Source organism: Strix aluco, chromosome 1 (assembly GCF_031877795.1).
Source record: "Strix aluco isolate bStrAlu1 chromosome 1, bStrAlu1.hap1, whole genome shotgun sequence".
NCBI lineage: Eukaryota > Metazoa > Chordata > Aves > Strigiformes > Strigidae > Strix > Strix aluco.
Window position 1 is genome coordinate 70450625 of NC_133931.1, and position 22152 is coordinate 70472776.

The 22152-nt window shown below is 39.3% G+C and overlaps 1 long non-coding RNA gene across 3 annotated transcripts in view; it reads right to left on the bottom strand.

Annotated features, from left to right (window-relative positions):
* Nucleotides 1–22152, bottom strand: part of LOC141923333 (uncharacterized) — a 177627-nt gene that overhangs the window by 89417 nt on the left and 66058 nt on the right. For all 3 annotated transcript variants that reach the window (XR_012623262.1, XR_012623263.1, XR_012623265.1), the window contains one exon: nucleotides 11128–11241. This is a non-coding gene — a long non-coding RNA (uncharacterized LOC141923333). The remainder of the gene's footprint in view (nucleotides 1–11127; nucleotides 11242–22152) is intronic.

Sequence of the window (22152 nt, forward strand, 5' to 3'; positions counted from 1 at the left end):
AAAGGGTTCTGCATTGACTCCAGACAGGCTATAAAATATTTTCTGTAACTGTGGAAATATATTAGTGTGGGCAGAGTTTGGAGAAATGTGCACAGACCATGTAGAAATGTATGGGATATAGTTTTCCTGGTTCGTAAGGTATACATTCTAGGTGATGGTCTCTGTGTTTCAATAACTGTGGGAGGAAACCTGACTTTAAAAAGAGCATCCATCTTCCTAGACAAAAGAAACGATCAACTTCCCAGAAACTTTTGTCACGGAGTCAATTCTTGCACAATGACATGTAATGCTAAATAAATCATTTTTTGAATTACAATTTGTGAATCCATCACCCTGGACAAATGTTATTCATCTGAGGGGGGGAAAAGGGATGACCTAAGAATTATTGTCTACAAGTATTCAAAAGAGAATCTGATTTGTTACTCCCATTTTGGAGTGCCAGCGCTAAAGTTGTTGCCATCTTTTAAAATCTCTCCTTTGACTTTCAAGTAATGTGTGTGTGGTTAATAGCCAATTAGAGAACAGTGGTACGATTTGGTGATGGAAGGCAAGTGGCACAGTTTAAAGTGTCATTAAAAATCTACTCTCTTTACAGACTTAGATGAGGCCTTTCTTTCCTTTAGTCATGCTTGGATGTCCTATTCAGCATAGTTACCAGACTGATATTAACAAGAATTAATGTGTAGAAGTAATGCCCTCACTTTGCATTTTCTAACACAGTCTCTTCAAGATAATTTTTTTTTCAGCTCTTTAAAAAGTGCAATGACCAACTATACATTCAAGCAAAAGGAACTGTTCTCTCTAGACAAACAGTGTGACCCCATCCTCCATCACTGCCCTAACTAGCTGTAAGCCAAAGGTTGTATTCTTCTCTCCAGTTCACACTAGCAGAATTTATCTACAAGTGTCAGCAGGAAACAGTCAATTTACCTGACAAATCATAAAACAATATTTTGTGATGTAAAGAAACTTTGGACTCTGCCAATGTGCCAGTCAATATGTATGTATGATGAATCATCAAACAAATATTCCAGGACATGGGGAAAAAAAAATCAAATCTAGGCTCAGCCCACGTGCCAATCAATCAGAGATTGCCCGAAGAATCATGAAACACATTCAGAGACAAGTAAAAAATTTCTGGGCTCTGCCAGGATGCTGGGCCAATCAATCACAGTGCAGCTGATGAATCATGAAACACACTCTGCAGCATGTCAGCACACATACGCGGTTGGCACAGTTCTCATCATCCTGAGTTTGTCTTGCAGTTAAATTGACTGAAGGTGAGTTATAGGACTGTTGTTTCTCCCACCTACTGACCTCCACAACCAGCCACTCTTAAATCCTCTTGCCCTGACCTTCGTTAAGAGTGGAGATTCAAGACAAAGGTTCAACATGAGAGCAAACACAGTTTCGATGTCAGATGGCTTGTTAACATGATGCTGAAAGCTGTTGAACACATATTTTGACAACAGAACAGACACCCACAAGAGTGGTATTCACTTCAAAGTTTTCCATGTTATTTACATGGAAATATAATATAATACATAATAAATATGTAATATAATACATTTTAAAAAAGAGAAAAAAAATAAATCTGGTATTTAAGTCACTGTCCCATTGGTAATCTTTTTACCTAAGCAACTCCTAGCTCTACTGCAATTCATTACACCAGAGGAAGGTGGGGGGACACCATGGCACTGTTATTATTTTTGTTCTCCTGTCTCAGCCAAAATTGTTCAGCACAAAATATTTCAGCTATGGAACAACCCAACTTTTTACAACTTATATCAAAAATCATCTGGGTGAAATTAACATTGTCTCCCAGTCTATTTTCCTTTGTCTTGTGATCAGCCCCCTTTGCAAATATTCTAATAGTACACTGCTGTCCTGGTTTCTTCTGGGACGGAGTTAATTTTCTTCCTAGTAGCTGGTACAGTGCTGTGTTTTAGATTAGTATGAGAATAATGTTGATAACACACTGATGTTTTTAGTTGTTGCTAAGCAGTGTTTATACTAAGTCAATGTTTTTTCAGCTTCTCATGCCCTGACAGCAAGAAAGCTGGAGGGGCATAAGAAGTTGGGAGGGAACACAGCCAGGACAGCTGACCCAAACTGGCCAAAGGAATATTCCATAACATATGACGTCATACCCAGTATATAAACTGGGGGGAGTTGGCCAGGAGAGGCAGATCGCTGATCAGGGACTGGCTGGGCATCAGTCAGTGGGTGGTGAGCAGTTACATTGTGCATCACTTTTCTTTCCTGGCATTTATCTCAAAGTCTTTTTGTTATCTTCCTTTTCATTATATAATAATAATAATAATTATTATTATTATTACTACTAGTACTACATCTTATTTTTATTTCTATTATTAAATTGTTCTTATCTCAACCCATAAGTTTTACTTGTTTTCTATTCTCCTCACCATCCCATTGGGGGCCAGGATGGGGGGCAGGGGAGGAGGAGTGAGTGACCAGCAGTTGCTGGCTGGGATTAAATCATGACAGCTGCAAAGCACTTTCCTTGATTACATGAATACTCATCTTGTGTGACATTTTCTAGCTGACATAAGGTTTTTGAGTTAAAAATTTTTGAGTTTGAAAAAGCAACTTTTTTACAAATCCTAATTCTTGTAGAGTTTGAGTACACATTGTGTCCCTCTACCTAATATTATTTTAGGGTGCATTTTTCTAGACCAAGGCAGAACTTACGACACCAGCAGGAATGGCATTTGCATAAATGACAGTGGCAGTTTTTTAAAAAAATTAGGAGCAAAGAAAGAGCCCATCCTCATACCACATTTTTCCAGCTATAGTCAGCAAGACTATGTGGTGAATTGGTGAAAGGTTCTTGCAGGTACTCCAGCAGTAGGTGTTCCATTTTTGTATAAAATAGTCAGTTTACTGAAAGAACAGTCTGGGTCCTGATTCCCCATGAGTATGCTATCAAGTTCCTTATGGACTCTCTAACATCATCATCATTTCATTAAACAGATTTCTCAAACCTTCCTAATGACTCTTCAGCATTCATGGGGCATAGCAGACAAAATCCTATTGTACAAGTTTCTTAATACAGCATTCAGAAACTGTGGGAAATTTAACTAAAACATGTTGTTCTGCCACATATAACGTTATAATCAATTCAATAGAAAGAAATTTGGTTCCTTCTGCCAGCAGACAGGAAATCCATTACTAATTTCATAAGAGTAGGTAAAGAAAAAAGGTTGTTTTGAAATAAAAAAATGAATTATCATTATCAACTAAGGAAAAATTTGATTTGACATTTTCTGTAACTTCTGTTACTTCTTAGTACCCATTAATAATTTATTTTCTCTTTCTGATGGTTATTAGCATCCCTATTATTATTCAGAAACTGAAATTTATGGTGGCAACAGGACAAGCAGTTTAAGTTGCAAAATATACTGTTTACAAAAGATTGCACCTTAAATGTAAGTTGGTAACTACAGTCAGTTTCCTTTGATGTCAAGGTGATGGTAAGTATGTTGCAAGATTACATCTGTGAATAATATACTAATGTTGGAGGAGGGAAAAAATCATAAATTCTGAAAAAAACATGCATATGTAAAAAACATGTATATATAAGTACATTCATGTATATTCTGAAGAGAAGTGTATGTATGTCAGAGAGATAATTTTTAAGAAATCAAAGGTTGGCTGATATGTTTCGTCATTCTTCTTAATAATTAACTCTTGTCACCATTAAAGGCTCCCAAAAACTTGCACATATAGTCCTATCTCAAGCTAAAAATATGCTGATAGGAATAAATAATGATGGAGAAGTTACATAAAAAATAATTACTGTTGAGTCTTCAGTTTGAATAAAACTTTTCACTTTTTGGTGAGGTTTGTTAAAAAAAATACTCCTCCCATCCTATGCTGAGAATATCAGCTAAATAATCAGATGATGTAAATCACAGGGGCTATGCCGATTGACATTGTCAAAGAATACAATCCTTTATGTTCATTATTTTAAAGAGCAAGTACTTTTCCTACTGTGGTCAATAAATGTCCATCTCTTTATTTCAAGGTGAGTTATGCCACATTGTCAGCCTTGTTTACTTATGCTTCACTGAATTAGTCTAAAGAGGATGCAAAAAAAATGACTGCATAATATTTATGAAATAAAGACCTTGTCCACTTCTCTCGAGGATGAAAATATGCATTATCCTTTAAAGACATCTGCCAACTCAGAAATACACTGATTTGTCAGCCACTGCTTGTTAGAGCCACCACTAAGAAATAAACAGTAAAACTTGGAAAAGTGAATCCTTCCCAAAATGCACATTTGCAAGGTTTATTATATACAGATGCTGTTTTATTCCAGCAAATGTGTGCCAGATATACACAGCTGTCTTTCTGTCACTTTTGATCCACCTCAGTATGTCTCCCCTGCTAGTTCTGTCTGTACATTGTTGAATGTGTTAGAAGGGGAAAAGTTCATTTCTCATTTCAAAACTTTCACTTCTCTAATATCCCTCTACCTCATATTTCTGTGGGGCTTTTATGTCTCTATGATGTGGAAGCCACATACGGATGAGAAGGTGTTCAAACACCAATCGGATATAAAAGCTCATATCTGAGTTCCCAATGAAATTAAATAAAAGCCTAAAACAATAATAAGGTGGAGGTGCTAGTCCCTCCTCTATAAAAAACAAACACTGATACTTTTCACTTAACTGCCTGAAGCTTATGATTTAAAGGCTTGTTTTCTCAGCTGATAGCCCCAAGCTGTGCCCAGTTCCTCTACAGACAAAAGGATAAGAGAGATGGTGACAAGCACACACCCCTTTTATGAATCAGAGAAACAGTGCTCTTCTTGTTCCCTAGGCACCAGCCAGTTGAAACCTGAGCCTCAGTTTTACAGCTTAGCACTTACCAGCTGGCTTTCACGTGAAAGGTTTTTAGAATATATACATCTACACACATGCACGCACACACACACACAGAGGAAGATGGTTTTGATTCTGATGACAGTTACAGAAATATAGAAAAAATGAGCTCTAAATCATGTTTCTTGTTGCAACTGAGGCTGTTTGTATCTTCTCCTGTGCACCTTGGACAGGGGGAACAGATTGTGCCTCTCCTCTTTTCATCAATCTTTTATGTATTTGAAGGCTAATGTCATATCCCCCTTCAGATGTTTCTTCTTTAGGATAAATTACTCCAGGTTGTTCAACTTCTCCTCATAGCTGTTATTTCCAAGTAGCCCAGGCTGGATAGTTTGCTCTTACTAACACTTGGAGCATGTTGATTGAACAGCAGGTTTAGTTACATATCTTGGCATGGCATTTCCGTGTTTTATCATCTCAGTGAGATGTTTGCCTTTCTTTTCAACAGCCTGACATTGCTTCCTAACCAGTTCATCCTATTTGCCGCCCCCCAACCAGTCCAGCTCTCCACTTGGTAGAATGAGTGAATTCTTTAAGTACTTCCACATTCAGCCCAGACTGAAACAGGGCAGTCTGATACATTGAGTTTTCTCTGCTTTCTGGATTTATTTGGGCAAAAGAATGCAATAGATTTCCTCTAACTTTGTAGTTATTTGTATCTGAACTAGTCATTCAGTATCCCTTTGTAGTTAATGGCAATAAAGAGAAACAGGCAATTCTGTGGTGCAATTCATCTCGCTCTGCTATACACACCTCAAGTAGGTCAAATGAATCACCCACCATCTGATTCAAAAGTCAGGAATGTGAACAAGGAAAACTAGGAAAGAGAGGAAAACAGGTTTATCAGAGCAGATGGAGAAAATATTAAGAAAGTGTTAAGGAAAAGACAAGAGGGAAGAAAGTGAATATAAATTGTGAAGACTTCATTGGTCTTTTAGAAGTAGGTGCTAAGATCAAGCAAACAAAGGGTGTTTTTGAGTACTGAATGGAGAAAATCCAAAGTGAAAATAAGCTACAAAAATTGTAATAACAGACTCTGTACGTATTGAGAACTCAAATAAGCAACTTAACTACTCACATGGAGAAACTCTCAACTGCTGTTGAGGAGTAGTACTTTCTGTTAAGGAATGTAGCATGTCTACTGGAAGAGGAAATTGTTTTGACATGGAAGATGCAGGAAAAATAAATAAAGAATGGATGCATGTACAAAGCAAAATTTGGGGCTTTCTGGGCTAGATACTGAGGTATGAGAAAGAGACAAAAGTAGAGAATGGAGGAGAAACTGGAGTGATTCAACTGGAAAGTCATAAGAATAAGGGGAAAAGAAAAGCAAAGAGGAAGAGGAAGGGAGGTGTAGAGGAGGAACAGCAAATGCAAAGCCATGGGCTGAATTGTAGGTTAAAGAAAAACCGGTCAAATAAGGTTGGATTAGTTTTATCTACCTTCAGGAAAAGGCATACTGGAGAAGAATCACATGTAATTACACTGAAAATATGCTTTTGCAAGTCACTTTTATTCTTTATGTGAAAAAACAAGAAGTAAATGTATTACAGGAACACTTTTGTACTTGTTCATCTTGGAATATCACAGAACAACATTTTACATTATGATGTATCTTTTGCAAGATGTGTTAAGCAAATGTTTTAAGTGTTCCTTACTCAAACTAGTCCTTAAGTGGATTAAAACAGAAGAAAAATATATTAAACCATTGTAAAAATTGGTTCAGGTTCTACGTTTTCATTACTTTAAACACCTTACCTGGAGGTTTTCCTATATTCACCTCATGCACAGAAGAAATTGGCCCAAGAAAAGAAACATTCCTGGATAATGGGAAGCAACATGTGTGTTTTTCTAAAAACAGAGAAACTCTTTGAACGTCTTCCAAAAAATCCAAGTATATGCACACATACTTCCAGCTAAAAGGAGAGCTAACGCTCACTGTCTTCTTACATGCTGCTTTATTTCATCTTGTGTGTTTCTATTACTGCTGATTATGTCCTGCAGTTGATCCATTAAGCATAGTTTTGGCTGGGTGTTCTTCCACCCTGCCGCCATCCTTGGTGGGGTTTAGGGAGAAATTTTGTCTCAGGGGAGGGTGAAGAATTTTTTTCAGGTAATTCTCTCAGATGAGAAATGGGCACCCCTCATTATAACATATCTTAATCCTACCGTCTTCTGTTTTCTGGTTCAGCCCATGAGGTAGAAAGGAACAAATATTTTCAACCCTGTTCCCCCCTCTTGGTATTGCTCACATTTGAAGAAGTAGGAAGGAATTGCTTAAAGAACAAGAAAACTGCAATTATTAAAAACAGCTAGAAAGCAACTACTGCTGTGCTTTCTCCTTTGCTTCTGCAGTCATTTCACACTCTCAGTCTCATGGTCAGTGAAAGTGAATGACTCTTGGAAACAGAATTAATGCCAGTTGTTACCTTCTGACAATGTTTTATGTCCTTTCTCATATTAACTGGTAAAATGTAACACAGGGGCACAGTTTAAGGAAAAAAATTTGTGACATCTGAAGTAATCTGTTCTCAGAAGCAAGCTCAGAAATATCCAGAGAAAAGGAAACTCCTTCAACCTAAAACATGAAATTGGAAAAGAAAATTCAGCAGTCCTACTAAGAACGTACAGTAGGGGGCCAGATGATGGCAGCTATGCTCACATGGCTCCAAAACTTGTTCTCATGGTCAAACTCAGTGTCCCACCAAGGGATATTTAGGATGGAAATATTCCTTAGAAACATTATAAAGAATCAAGAAGGTAGTTAAAACACTATTTGGAAGCTAAAGAAGTCATTCATGGGACAGAGAGCTTTAGAAACAGCATGGAGTCTGCTTTTCTCTTCATGCCACTTACTATTTCGGCCAGAGATGTCTTACATATGAGAAAGGCAGCCAAAGACAAAGGCCTTGAAATGGCTCACTTTTACCTCCTCATTTTGGCCACATTTTTATAACTTCAAGAATTGGCAATGCAGAAAAAGCAATGCTAATGGAAAGGAATATGGTACATATCATGTACATTGACAGTCATGGCTGGAAATTAGGAAGGTACTGAGAAAAGGTGAGACAGAATTTGAAGGGTGAATGAGCAGCATTTCACAAACAAATTAAGTCAGTGTATCGGGTCTGGCTGAGCCAGAATTGGTTTTCCCCTGTAGCAGCCCTCATGGTGCTGTGTTTTATGCTGGGAGCTGGCAGGGTGTTGATAGCACACTGGTGTTGTGGCTACTGCTGAGTAGTGCTTACACAGCACCAAGGCTCTTTCTGACATTTCCCCCCCCACAGTGGGACGGGGTGGGCAAGATCTTGGGAGGGGACACAACCAGGACAGCTGACCCGAACTGACCAAAGGGATATTCCATACCATATGACGTCTGCTCAGTATAAAGCTGGGAGAAAGGAGGAAGGGGGTGGGGTCACCCTTGGTCCTCCGAGGCAACCGCTACGCATATCAGAGCCCTGCTTCCTGAGAAGGCCCGACATCGCCTGTTCATGGGAAGTAGAGAATAAATCTGTTTTCTTTTTTTTGCTTCCGCGCGCGGACCTTTGCTTCGCTTTGCTTATATTAAAACTGCTGTTGTTTTACCCACAAGGGTTGTTTTGTTTTCCTATCTTATTTTCTTTCCCTTCTTTGCCCTATTGAGAAAAAAAGGGGAAGGGGGGGGAAGTGATAGAGCGACTTGGTGGGTACCTGGCATTTAGCCAAGGTCAAACCACCACAGTCAGTGATGTCAAAGAGGTCAACCATCTGTGTTTTTGTAGCTTGTAGGGCAGGGTTCTTAAGTTTTTATTTAAAAGGCACATGTAATTCTACAGAAAGTGCCAGAATAAGGAACTAAATATGACTGGTACCATGTGTAAAACCAGTCCCTCCTTGGAAACTGCAATAGATCTGCAAGATGTATAGAAAATCCACTTTTTGTCTTCCACAGCAGACTCAACTGGAACCTAACCTGGTATTTAGAAAAAGACCTAAGCCTACAAAAGTCATCCATCTTTCTATTTGAGTTCTGCCTGGTGAGTTGATCTGCATTTTGATTTTCAGAAACACCCACATATCCATTTCTCCTCTAAATAGAGGATGAGAGAACAAATGGGCCATGCGTCACTGGAGGGGTCAACATAGTTGTGTTCTCATGTCCTGAAATAAATCACCTTATAAAGCTGAGACTTCTCACAGAGAACTGTCTGTCAGCTTTCCTAGTTAAAAGAGGGGTTAACAGATATTGCAGGTTTTCATTAAGGGAAAAAGCAGTCTCTAATGATATCCAGTCACAATCTAATCTACTATTTTGTTTGTTTATTGCAAATTATTTATATTATTTTACTTTAATTTACTTGGATGAACTCAAATATAATTCAAGGCAATATGGTTTTATACATTTACTCCAAGTGTGAATGAAGCCTCATATATTCATTCAGAAAATAATAATATGTAAGAGCCTGTATGAGCAAATACATAATTTATGTACAACTTCTGTTTGGGAGATGAATCCTTTAAAAATCTAGTGTCTTTCTAACACTGGTAGGCAACTCACATTTCCTAGAGTTTCAGTCATAACCTAGAACAAAAATATCTATCACTAATGTTAGCACAGGAATTGACTGATGGGAGCTTTTCCTCTTTCACAAGGCTCTTTAATAGATTCCAGTCATGCAGTAATGTGAAGGCATGAGCTTGTCATTTCTGCTGTTCAAATCTGTGATCACCTGCTTCTGTCTTTTGGTCAAACACACCATTTGCCCCCAGTAATACAGTTTGTTCGAGGTTTGCCCATAACATGAGGTATTCCCTCCAGCTTAGTGAAAGTGAAGAGCATGAGCACCATCTTTCCTTTGTTCCCAGTCTCACCTGCCCACCAGTGTAGAGACCTGACAGCAACTCTTTCACTGATTTTTCTCTGTGCCACAAGCCTGTTATTAGGTCGCCCAGTTTGAAATGCAGAGGGTAGTACTAAGCCCTTTCTAGAAACAGTCTGATGTACCAAATAGGCACTTACAAGCTTGATTCCAGTTTTCACAACTTTTCTGGTTGCTGTTAGTGGCTGGTTACTTAAATAAAATATTCTCCAAATATGAGAAGTGTTTTGCAGCAAAAAATAAGCATCACAGTCCTTGTTCCCTCAAGATGAGAATAATTTGTGTACTAAGATGACCAGAGTCATTTAGATAAAGCGGACAGATCAGATCAGGCCAGTGTTCAGTTTAATTCAGTAGATGCTGACAACAACCCGTGATATATTCCTAGCAAGAGTGCAAGTATGGGACAAGCAAAGTGGGATTTAATAGTCTCTTCCATAAAATTGTCCAAACACCATTTAAACCATATGAACTTTTAGCACACACAACGTTCTGTATCAGGGAATTCCACACTTTAATTCTGTGTTACAAGAACAATCTCCCATCATCTGCTTTGCACTTACTATTTGATAGTTTTCACTCCTAGGTCTTGTAGAGAAGTAAAACAGAGGACAGACAGTTCCCCTTCTATCCTCTTAATGGCACTCATGATTTAGTAGATGTCTGTTGTGTACCCCCTCAGCCATCTCTCTAGTCTGCTCTGTGGTTCCTGTGTGGCTCAGAAACCATCCCAGAGTTTTGATTGTCCTTTCTGCCCTTGTCTGAGCCTTTTGCAGTTCTATCATTTTATTTTTGAGATGGAGCAACCAGAAGTACACAGGGTGTTCAAGCTGTACATGCCTCAGGGATTCATCACCATCAGGTGGTGGCAGAATAATGTTAGTCTTGGTTTATATTACTTTCTTCAGAATTCCTAACATTCAATTTCCTTCTTTTTGCTTTTTCTGCTGCTGAATGAATGTGTTATGTCCATGTTTTCACAGAGATATTCATCAAAACCCCAAGATCTTGTTTCTGGACAGTAATGGTCAACTCATGATACATGCAGCATTCGTATTTTTGTTCCATGCACATTATTTTACATTCATCTATAGCAATTCACATATCCGTTTGTCTAGTAATTCAGTACTGTGAGAAACCTCTGCACCTCTTTTACAGCTGACTTTCAGTTTCACAGCCATAAATTATCATCAGCAAACTGTCACCAAATTGTGACCTTTTCTAGATGATTTATCAGTAAGTTAAACAGCATAAGCCACACCTCAGTAGCAACTGTGTTCATTCTCAAGTCATCAAGTGATCCACAGAAAACATGAAATTATATAAAGTCTTTGTTTGTTTATCCTTATTCTTACCATGTATGTATTAGTTCTAGCTTTAAGGAGGCAGGTTGTCAGGTGGTGTGTAAGCAGACATTGAAAAGCTCCATCTTCATTCTGTTGTGACTCCTACAGGCATCTCACTCTGGTCTGCAAGGTAAAAAAGAAGATACATACTGTGACGCAAGAAGCAAAGTTCAGAAACCAACATGTAAGCTAAAGAGCATGAGGTAACGACTTAGAGGACTGCGATACTGAAATAGAGGTAAACTTGAACATTGCCTGGAACTGTGGGGTTGAACAGAGAGAGCTTCAATACCAGAAGATGGCAAAGAGCAAGCATGGAACAAAAAGGAAGCTGAAAGGAAATAAAGAGGCAAAAGTATTCTCAAGAAAGATACGCAGTACCAAGGGACAGAAGGGAAAATCACCCTCCAGAACTAGAAGGAAAGGAGGAATTAATTTAAAGGGCAACTGTTCCCAGTCTTTGCACTTAAAACTGTAAAAGATGTAATTTTCTTTTCTAAATAAGACAATTTGAGAGAAGAGTCCTACAGAGTATAAAATCACCAGTTGTTCCATTTGCCATTATAGCGTAAGACAGAAATCTCACAGCTGCTGGCACTGGCTTTGGTAGAAACTACAGAACAAATATATGTGTAGCTTAGCAGTGCTTTAACAACTAAGGAAATACTTTGCAAGTAAACAGCCTGTAGAAGAAAATGGTTACAATCTTTCTTAAATGGCCTCCAAAGGGATTTGCACATGTTGCATGCTGTATAGACCCTGCTTGTTAGACTAAACCTTTCTCAGCAAGACCCAATGGATAGAAGATCTAATTGAAACCATCAAAAAAACCTGTTGCCACATTTCTAAACACAGTAGTTGTTCACAAAGCACTGAAATCTGTGCATCTGGTAAAACCTCCCTCTGACCCATGAAATTACTAGTTCAAACACCGTGCTTGTGAGAAACAGTTGAGGGCCAATTTTAAGTCTTGCTCCTATTACAGGGCTCTCTCCGAACTGCAGGTGAGAAGGTTATTCAAGATATGGTGAACTCCAAGACAGAGGGTGCTTCACATTCTGTTTTTTGTTTCTCATTAGCTGAATTGATATTTCTTGGCTAGTATTTTTATCTGTTTAATTAGTAACGAGCACCAGAGGGTTACCTCTGAAGCCTTTGCATCGTTCACTGTATAGATAGAGTACTGCCAGCAAAAACAAGATTTCCAATTATGAGCTGCCAAATTCCTTTAGCCTTGTTACAGAAGATCCACTCAGAATGACAAATTAATTCATTTTCCTTGCCAATCTAGTCATTGTCCTCTCCACTGAGACTGTCAATAACTGCCAATTGCAATGCTGAAATTTGTGATGTTTTATGAGACACTTGGCTTGCTGGTGGCAAGGAGTAAGGAGTAGGTTTGACAAATTCACCTGGAATTTGTGTCCTACAGAACTGGTAAAATCTTACACCCAAGGAAGACTTTTGTGCCTGAATGGCGAACAATCATGCCCAAAAATATATCTTAACAATAGAAAATAACCGATCAAGAAACAAAAAGATGTCTTTTAGAGGTCAGAACTGCCAAGATAAAATGATAAAATCACTGTAAAAAATTCTGCTGTGTTAAATTTTGCAAATAATATTGGAAAATAAAATTCTTGCTGCATGAGTTTTAAAAGACTCAGCAAAAAATGCGAGAGGGTAGTAAGAAGAAGGGGAACATGAATGCAATGACAAGTAGGTGGAGATTAAAGATAGCTGAGATATGGTCCCCAAACTAAATCAATTGTCTACCTTAGTTTCTCAAAAATTATGAAGATTACCAGTATGGGGTGATGGTGAACAGGAATGGGATTCGTGGAAATAGAAGTCACCTCATCTTAAGTGAAAGAAAAACTGCAAGATTTAAGTGAGGACAAGAGTGGGGAAGAAGAAAAATTAACTTGTTAATCTCCATTCCAGTATTCTGAGAAAAATGGCACTCGCAACTAGCATTTACAGTATCACAGTGTTTGGCATAATACCATCTGATTGAATTACAACATATGTAGTGTCTATGTTTGAGGATGAAGGGGTGAAAAATGTGCCCAGACAAGTCTATATCCGTTAAGATGATTGCCATAATACATTAGACATTAGAATGGAGTTTAGAAGAAATTAATGGTTAATAAAATGGAGATAAATAGAAAAGGGGATAGAATGCAACATGGATTTAGCAAATGTGGACTGTATCGCACAACTACATAGTCTTATTTAATTAGTGACATAATTCTTTAAAAAAGAGAATGGGAATGAAATATACCATGTTTACTCAGATTGCTATAAAGTGGTTGGTACAGCTAAAGATGGGAAATTATTACCTAAGTGGAAAAAGGGAATGATGACTAGAAAAACTCTGAACCGAATAAAATAGAGGTAAAAAGAACACAGCAATGAGTAGTATTGAAAGAGGATGTATCTGGCTGAAGTGAGGAATAGTATGAGTTTCTTATGGATTTGTTCTAGGATACTTCTCTATTCATTCAGCTTGTTCATTAATTGTCTTGCCACAAGAAGCAGGAGAGAGCTAATTAGATGTACTGATGACAAAATGTGGGGAAGAACTGTCAATAAAGAAAAGAATTTGGACTCTTGGTAGAAAGTACTATTTTAATAAAATCAGATTAAATTCAATAGTGGAGAGTCACAGTGAGTCACTCAATAACTAAGGCAAAGCATTTCTGCTAGGACCTGATTATTTAGAAAGGAGTGAGAGAGAGAAATGCCTGGGTATACAAAGCTGTTTTGGTTTGAGCCCAGAAGGCAACTGAGCACCACACAGGTGCTCACTCACCCCTTTCGCCTCAGGAATGGGAAGGAAAAAATAAAGAAAAAATGCTCGGAGATCAAGATAAGGACAGAGAGAGGTGACTCACCCATTATAGTCATGGTCAAAAGACAGACTCTTTTTAGGGGAAGAAAAAGAACATCAATTTAATTCAAACACCAACAACAACAGCACTTAAGAAACAGAGTAGGACAGTGAGAGTATTACCACATCTTAAAAACACCTTCTCCCCACCCCTCCTTTCTTCCCGGGCTGAGCTTTCCTCAATGGCATGGGGGAGTAGGGAATGGGGGGTGCATTCAGTCCTGCTGCTCTTTCCTCCTCAGGTGAAGGACTCCTCGCATTCTTCCCCTGCTCCAGCATGGTGTCCCTCTCACATGAGACAGTCCTCCATAAACTTTCTCCGGCATGAGTCCTTCCCATGGTCTGCAACTCCTACCAAGCTGCTCCAGTGTGGGTGCCCCCTGCATGATGCAGTCTTCCCAGTGCCAAACTACAACAGTACGGGCTTCCCACAGAGTCACAGTCTTCTTCAGATGCAGCCACCTGCTCCGGTGCGGGGTCTGAAACGGGCTGCAGGTGGGCATCTGCTCCACCGTGGACCTCCATGGGTGGCAGGGGCACAGCCTGCCCTCTCACCATGGTCTTCACCATGGGCTGCAGGGGTGTCTCTGCTCCGTCAAACCTTCTCTCCTCCTCCTCCTTTCTTTCACTGACCTTGGTGTTTGTATTGGTGTCTCCTTCACAACTCATCCTCACAACTCCAACTCCTCCTCCCAGGTTCCCCTTCTTAAAAATGTTATCACAAAGGCACAGCCACCATCACTAATTGACCAGAGGTGGGTCCAACTTGAAGTCAGGGGAGCTTCAAAAAGCTTCTCACAAGGGCCACTACTGTATTCCCCTCTGCTAGTACCAAAAACCTCCACCACACACACAAACCAAACACAGGGGCAATCACAGTACCCACCTTAGGAACGTGGGGCAGTTGTATAAAGGAGAAATGCAACCACAGGATGCTCTTGTACTTATATAGTGCTTAGGGATATGGTGTAGTTGGGAACTGTCAGTGTTAGGTTAATGGTTGGACTAGATGATCTTCACCGTCTTTTCCAACCTAGACGATTCTGTGATTCTGTAATGCTATTGATAAAGGCAGTGGGAAGGAAATGTTTGCCAAAGCAGAGATGTTTCAGGCAGAAGTGAATGGCATTTTTCAGTGAAAATAGGGTTTGTTAGAGAAATTCCACCCAGTTTCAGCAGTGCCACAGTCCCAGAGTGTCAACAGCATTCTCTCTTGGGTAGTTGCTTAGCTTCTTCATGATGCTTTTAAATGACTTGAGCTAAATGGTACATCCAAGCTGTACCCAATGGTGAGCTGGTGACATCATTTCACTTCCCAGAGCACACTCAGTAGCTCATTTTTTGATTGTGGTTGCTGCCATGGTTGCTTAGAGTTTTGTTAGCAACCACAAACTGCCAGGTCTGCATCAGGGCAATTCCTGCTTTTCCTTCTTACCCCTTTTTTTGAGGCTTTATAGCACTAGCTGCCTTTAAGAGCTGGAGCTATTTGGAAAGAGCACAATATCCAAGCGTTTCTTTGCATTTCCAAATGTCTGTAATTTAATATTATTGTGGGGGTGGCTCAAAGGTTGACAGGACTTCCAACATAAACATTTCAAAATTGTCGTTCATCTTAATAAATCCATGGGCTTCCTTTACACCTTTTGACATGGGCACTCCCATAGTGGCTCTTAGACTCTGTCTGGACCAGTCTCTCAGAAGGCAACAGGTGCTTGATAGAGGCAGTATCAGTCCCCGTTGGCTGCATTTTTCCTGCATTGGGTAGTTTTGCTATCTGCTTAAAGATAAGCAGAGTATTGTCTCTGAATATTGTCTTAGAGTAAAAGCAATAAAAACTCGGGACTGCACTTCCATGAGAAAGGTCTCCCCCACCTCAGGCACTTTATACAAGACTGACAATACATTACAGTTCAGGGCTCAAATGAAAAAATACATGACGGGGGAGGGGGATGATTGTCTGTTCCTCAAAGAAAAATTAAAATATTTCTCTCTCTTTGTTCTAGAATGATGTGGAGTGCAGAGCCATCTTAACTTCTGGGAAGTCTTTGTGCTTACCTAGGACCTGAGAGCAGCTTCCCAGGCAATCCCCACAGCTGCGTGAGCCTTGGAAGTTCCCTGGAGGCACAAGGATCACCCTTCCACCTCGAAGCCCTTGGCTGAGTCCTCGAGAGCTGTGGCAGCATCTCTACTGCCAACACAGACATCTCTCGTTTGCAGTGGACTCTCAGGCTCTCTGCTTTCCCTCCAAGGGATTTGACAGTATTGTCCAAAAGCGGTGGGTTATCCAGTCTCAAGGGTGTCATCACCTTGGACCCACAAGCTGTTTGTTCGATCAGTGGCTGAGAAGCCAGGCAACAGTTTAATGGGATTTTGCCTTCATCCTCACAAAAGCATTTCAACATGATGTTTTGCCAAAGCCTGGTTTGATTTTGTTGAATTGGTTTAAAAATACCTTATCCAAAATTTCCTAGGCAGCTGTAGGCAATAGCCCTCCCCAAGAGCATAGATAGCACTGGAATAGCTCTTGGGATGAACTGTTACTCATAGAAATGGCTGCGTAATGGTACCTGCTAAATGATGTGGCACAGGTTGTCAGAGCTGGTCTGTATAGTTCACAGGGAAAAACTCATCCTTAACATAAACAACAAACCTTTTTTTTTCCCTGAATAAATCAGGTAGCCAGCCTGCACTTGATTGCAATATTTTATAACTTATTGCTTAGTGGTTTGGGTTCAGTGCAGATCCTGTAGCTTACCTCTAACCTCTTTTTATCTCTCATCTCTGCTAATGTGAAGATTAGTTTCTGTGAACATTGAGATGCATTGTCTCTGCAGGCTGTTAGCTTCTGGTCGCCAATTCCTTGCTTCACAAAGGCTGAATTTTAGAAATTTCATTGGCCTTTTTCCATCTTAAGCTCCCTCACTCACAGTCCATCTCCCTAAAAGATATTTCATGCTCTGTCAGGATGCTGGACAACAGAGCTGGTTTTCTGTCATGCTGAAGAGGATCTGGCAGCGTACTACAACCAAATCGGTTGGCTGGCATTGCTCACTGCCTAGCAGTGGGAGATGATATTGTGTGCCTCACGTATGGTGCTGTCTCTAATTAACCAAATGTCTGTAGTTCCAAAGCTAAATGCGGGTGCTGGGAGCCTCAGCTCTGTGATATAAGTTTCTGTGCCATCTTCAGCATCTTGGTTCTGGGCTTAAGGAAAATGTTTTTCTAATTTCTCATTCTCAGTGGAGTTTCAGTGCTTGTCAAGAAAGAGTTTTTTTATCAGCTGTCCTAGTGTTTCAGGCATTATTCCTGGCAAATGTTTCTCACTCTCTTCTCAGTGAGACAGTGAAAAGCTTTTCCTTTATGATCACATCTGTATTCCCCAATATCAAGATGTCCAGGTTGCAGCTGGGATAGAGTTAATTTTCTTCCTAGTAGCTGGTACAGTGCTGTGTTTTGGATTCAGTGTGAGAATAATGTTGATAACACACTGATGTTTCAGTTGTTGCTAAGTAGTGCTTATCCTAAATTAAGGATTTTTCAGTTTCCCATGCTCTGCCAGTGAGCAGGTGCACAAGAAGCTGGGAGGGAGCACGGCCAGGACAGCCGACCCAAACTAGCCAAAGGGATATTCCATACCACAGGACGTCATGCTTAGTGTATAAACTGGGGGTTGTTAGCTGGGAGGGGTGGATCACTGCTTGGGCATTGGTCAGTGGGTGGTGAGAAATTGCATTGTACATCACTGTCTTTTTTCTTGGGTTTTATTTCTCTTTTTGTTGTATTCCTTTTCTTTATTAATATTATTGTTATTGCTTTTGTTATTAATAATTATATTATTTTCTATTTTAGTTATTAAACTGTTCTTATCTCAACCCACGAGTTTTACCGTTTTTTGATTCTCCTCCCTGTCCCACTGGGAGGGGGGATGAGTGAGAAAGCAGCTGCATGGTACTCAGTTGCTGGCTGGGGTTAAACCACAATACAAGATTATTATTATATATATAAAATATGGTTTTATTCTTTTTGTTTGTATTTTTGCCTGGAAGACAAGTGTACTTTGTCATTGAACTCCCTCCGTGCTAATGCTGCCAATTTGTTCAAGTTTTAAGGGCTCTTTTCCTGTTAAATACTCATATTTTTGCTGTCCTAAATCCTCATTGTTACCTTATTCCATGTGACAGAGAGAACTGCATGTTTCAGCAAACTGAACCAATCTGTGGCCTATTCAGGTAAGAACACACAACCTTACAGACTTCTATGTGGATCATCATACAATTGTACCAAAGGGCCATAGCTGAGTACACCTATGCATTAGCAAGCTGTGGACAAGTGGGTCAAGACACTCATGCATTAGTCAGATAATTAACATTTAGCACTGAGACATATTTTCCCATCAGTTTGTTACGGAGGATTCAGCACAAGTGAGTTTATCTTGCAGAATAACTTTTCCTTCATTTGGAAGTCTGCAATTGTTCCTTGAGCTACTGATCTGCTCAATTCACTTCTTTCTTAGTACACCTTTGGCTGCACTTTCTGGTAGCTTTCTCTTTTTTTCTGTCCATCCCGCTGCTGAGGGTGTCATCAAGGCAGTAGAGTCAGAGAAAGATCAAAGACTTATATCACAGATGCCTCTCTATCCTGCCAAGGGCATTTGTTTACCTCTCTGATCAAGGCTGAGTGTAAATGGGGGCAGCTGAGCTGTGGCCCTATATCCCCCTTTGGCAGGGGAGCAGCATATGGGACAAAGAGGGTACCTGTAATGGGCAGCTGAGCATTACAGGATCTTAAATGTCATGCATTAAATACTTCCTTGTATACATCTTCAGTGTTCAGCACCATTACCAAGGTGTTCTTGAAAGGCTATAGCACAGCTTTTTATGGTTTGGAAAATTAAAACTGAACAACAGCATCATACAGCAGGCAACGCCAAGAAAAATATCTTTATTAGAAGAGCTATTCATGGTAGAGTAAGGAATTCATAATATTCTATTGAAGACACCATATTTCCTTCCAACAGTTAGTCATCTTTAATAAAACAATTTAAAACAAATCTTGTTCTCAGTATTAGTCTGTAGTCCAGATTTAATATGAACTTTCATTTTGAGAAACAGTATTTTTTAAAACATCCAGATGAAGAAGGAAAATAACATGGTGCTATTATAAAAGCTAACAATAACAGGAGCTAAAAAAAAAAAACCTTAATTATTAATTTTATCCTAGGAACAGATCTTACCAAGTGTTAATAAGCTCTTTGAGCTAAACTGAGCACTGAGCAAAGATATCGCATGTGTAGCTGCACAAGCAATATCAACAAATTATTCTACCGTTTTCATTCCGAAATACCAAGTTCATCAAACCCAGTTCTTTTTCCAGACATGTTTTAATTTCAACATTTTTCCCTTGGATTTGGGATTAAATTTATGATCCAAATGTGAGAGAGAGAAGCAGAAACTATTCCCCAAGTGACTGTTGAACTGGGACGTGGAAGCCACAGGTGCAAGTTCCTGTCTATATCAGACAGAAGGAATTTCATTGTGGAGCAAGTATTTCATTTCACATGAGTGCCTCTAGTATTGCTATTCTGAGAATAGCTCTTTTTTTAGGTTTTACACCAAGAAAAATATGTTTCAAAGTCTCTTGTTCTTTTCCAACATGGAATGAAAACAAATTTCCAAATCTCCCACTTTTTTTTTCCCCTGAACTTGAATTCTCATTTTTCAACTAGCTCTACAATCACGTGGTCCATCTTATATTTTCCTGCCAATCTTACACATGTCATAAACAGAGTCTCCAGCTACAAAATGAATTATTTATAGGAAGGGAGTGAATCCCAGAACGTCGCAAGTTTCCTGCATGAATACTTTTATGCCTCTCGTTTGTCACACACTTCATCCCGTATTTGGCTCTTGTCAGATTGAGAGCAAAGGCCCCAAGTAGCTGCCCCAATAGGAGCATCTGCTCTTCCACTTTTTTTCCACAGCTCAGAGGAGGTAAAAATATGACACTGCTATACTGGGAGTGTTTTATTACCCCCTTTGTATCTGCCCTGTCCCTGAAAGATTTCTTCATTCTTAATGGCTTTACTCATGGGTAGGGTGAGTTCTGGCACATCAGCCACATCTGTCTGAACGTCATGCTATGGTTTATACAGGTCCTATGTGGAGAGAGTGGGTGGAATAGCTTTTATATTTTGACAAATAATTAAATGGGAAGGAGGCTTTTACAATTTTAATATAATTTTACTATTTGTTATTTAAAGTCATTTTTTTTCCTAGGCCTATAAAATTATCTGACTTAGTGCTCAGACTGCTCGTGGGTTGGGTGATCACCAGCAGACCCTGAGGTGTCAGTTCTTCATAGCATGGAAAGACCATATATCTGAATTCTCCCATTTGAATTGCAGGATTATCCTCCAAAACTACAAATCTGGAAAAGTCTGTAGAGAACTGGAAAATGTATGAGCTATGAGAAAAGGCCTTAATGAAAAGGAACAGACCTGCAGAGAACAATTTTAGGAGATAAATAAAAATTATGGAGGGTACAGCAACACCAGGAACAAAGCAATATACATTACATGCAGAAGAGAAATAAATCTAACTGTAATTAGGTCAGAAGTGCATGTGTCTGTAATAATGAGTTTCTCAGATGCTGCTGCATATTAGGCCTCTTAAGTACCACCCCTGCTGCTCCACTTCAATGGTCCTCCTCGGCTCCAGGCTGTGACTCCAGGTTTTAGATGTGTTTCACCAGGAGCTCCAGAACCTGTTGCCTGTGATGGCCCTGGTGCATCTTCAGAGGGCTTTGAGTGCTTTTTCTGTCTTAACTGACAGGAGCAAAGCCTTCTGGGATAATTAGTGCTGCTTCAATTGGACAGGTAGCGGATGGGAAATGAACAGGTTCAAGAGCTCAGGGGACATCCGTGTTGCTGTAGGCAGGGAGGCAGTGGAAAATAAATATAGCTAAGCAGTTGGAAAAATATTTATTTATTTATGCTCCTTTCCTTCTGAGATGTGAGATGAAGGCCAGCTCTAATATGAACTCAGTTTTTTTCTAAGCAGTTGCCAACTCTCTCCAGCCCTTGAAAATGGCATCCCATATAAGCCTATGGCCAGCTATAGTGATGACCCATTTGGAAATGCTTTTCCTTATTGTTAACTGTGAAAGGAGATAATTTGTTACATAAATAATGAATTAGATGTGTATTAATTTAGAACTGCTTGTCTGAATGGTTTGCAAAGCAGCTGTGTGATTTTAGGCAGTCATATGCTGTCAATTAGCAACTTATTCTAAGCCAAATCTGTTTAAGCTTATTATGTGTATCACACAGTGTGGAATTTCTTCATAGGTTTTACTAATTCTAGCTGTATACTATTGTCTGCATAGTAGTTTAAAACTGCTAAAGATTAGTAAAAATCCCAGTTAAATTACTGACAGGCTGAGGGAACTTCCAGCTGCATTCTGGCTATTAATTTACTAGTGATACTTCTCCCGTTGTTGGGACACCTCACTAAAATCCCCAGATTTTCTTTATGGAAAACTTAATACAAGTCCAGGAAGGCAACATTAAAATTGAATATTCATAATAAATTATCAATATATTATTTAATTAAGGGAGGGAGCTTTTCAGTTCATAGTTAAACAAGCAGCATGGCTTATACTTACAAGTCTGATTGCTCACTGTCTTTCCAAAAGCGATATGCCCCAAAATTTCAAAAGACCAATATTGTGCCATTAGAGAGTTTTGGAATATCTGAGACAACTCATTTTAAAAATGTGCTTCTTCTTTAAAAGAGATTAATTTAAACCTTTGACAAGTTTCTTTTATTTTTTAAGTGTACCATGTATCAAAACAGAAATTCCGCATTTTGATTATTCTGCACTGTTGGAAGCTAACAGGACCTTTAACAAATCTTGAAGGGCTGCCACTGAACAGTGCAATTATTCAAAGCCTCTTTTAACAATGCAAGTTTTCTCTGCTCCATATTTTGAAAAGGGTAATCCTAACGATGATAGCATGACTGAGCTACACTCTTTTATACTTACCGTTAGGATTTGCAATATATGCCACTGTATAATTTGGACTGAAGTACACAAGGATCACCATGGCCCATTTTCTGCAAAAGTGTCCCCTCTCTAAGAAT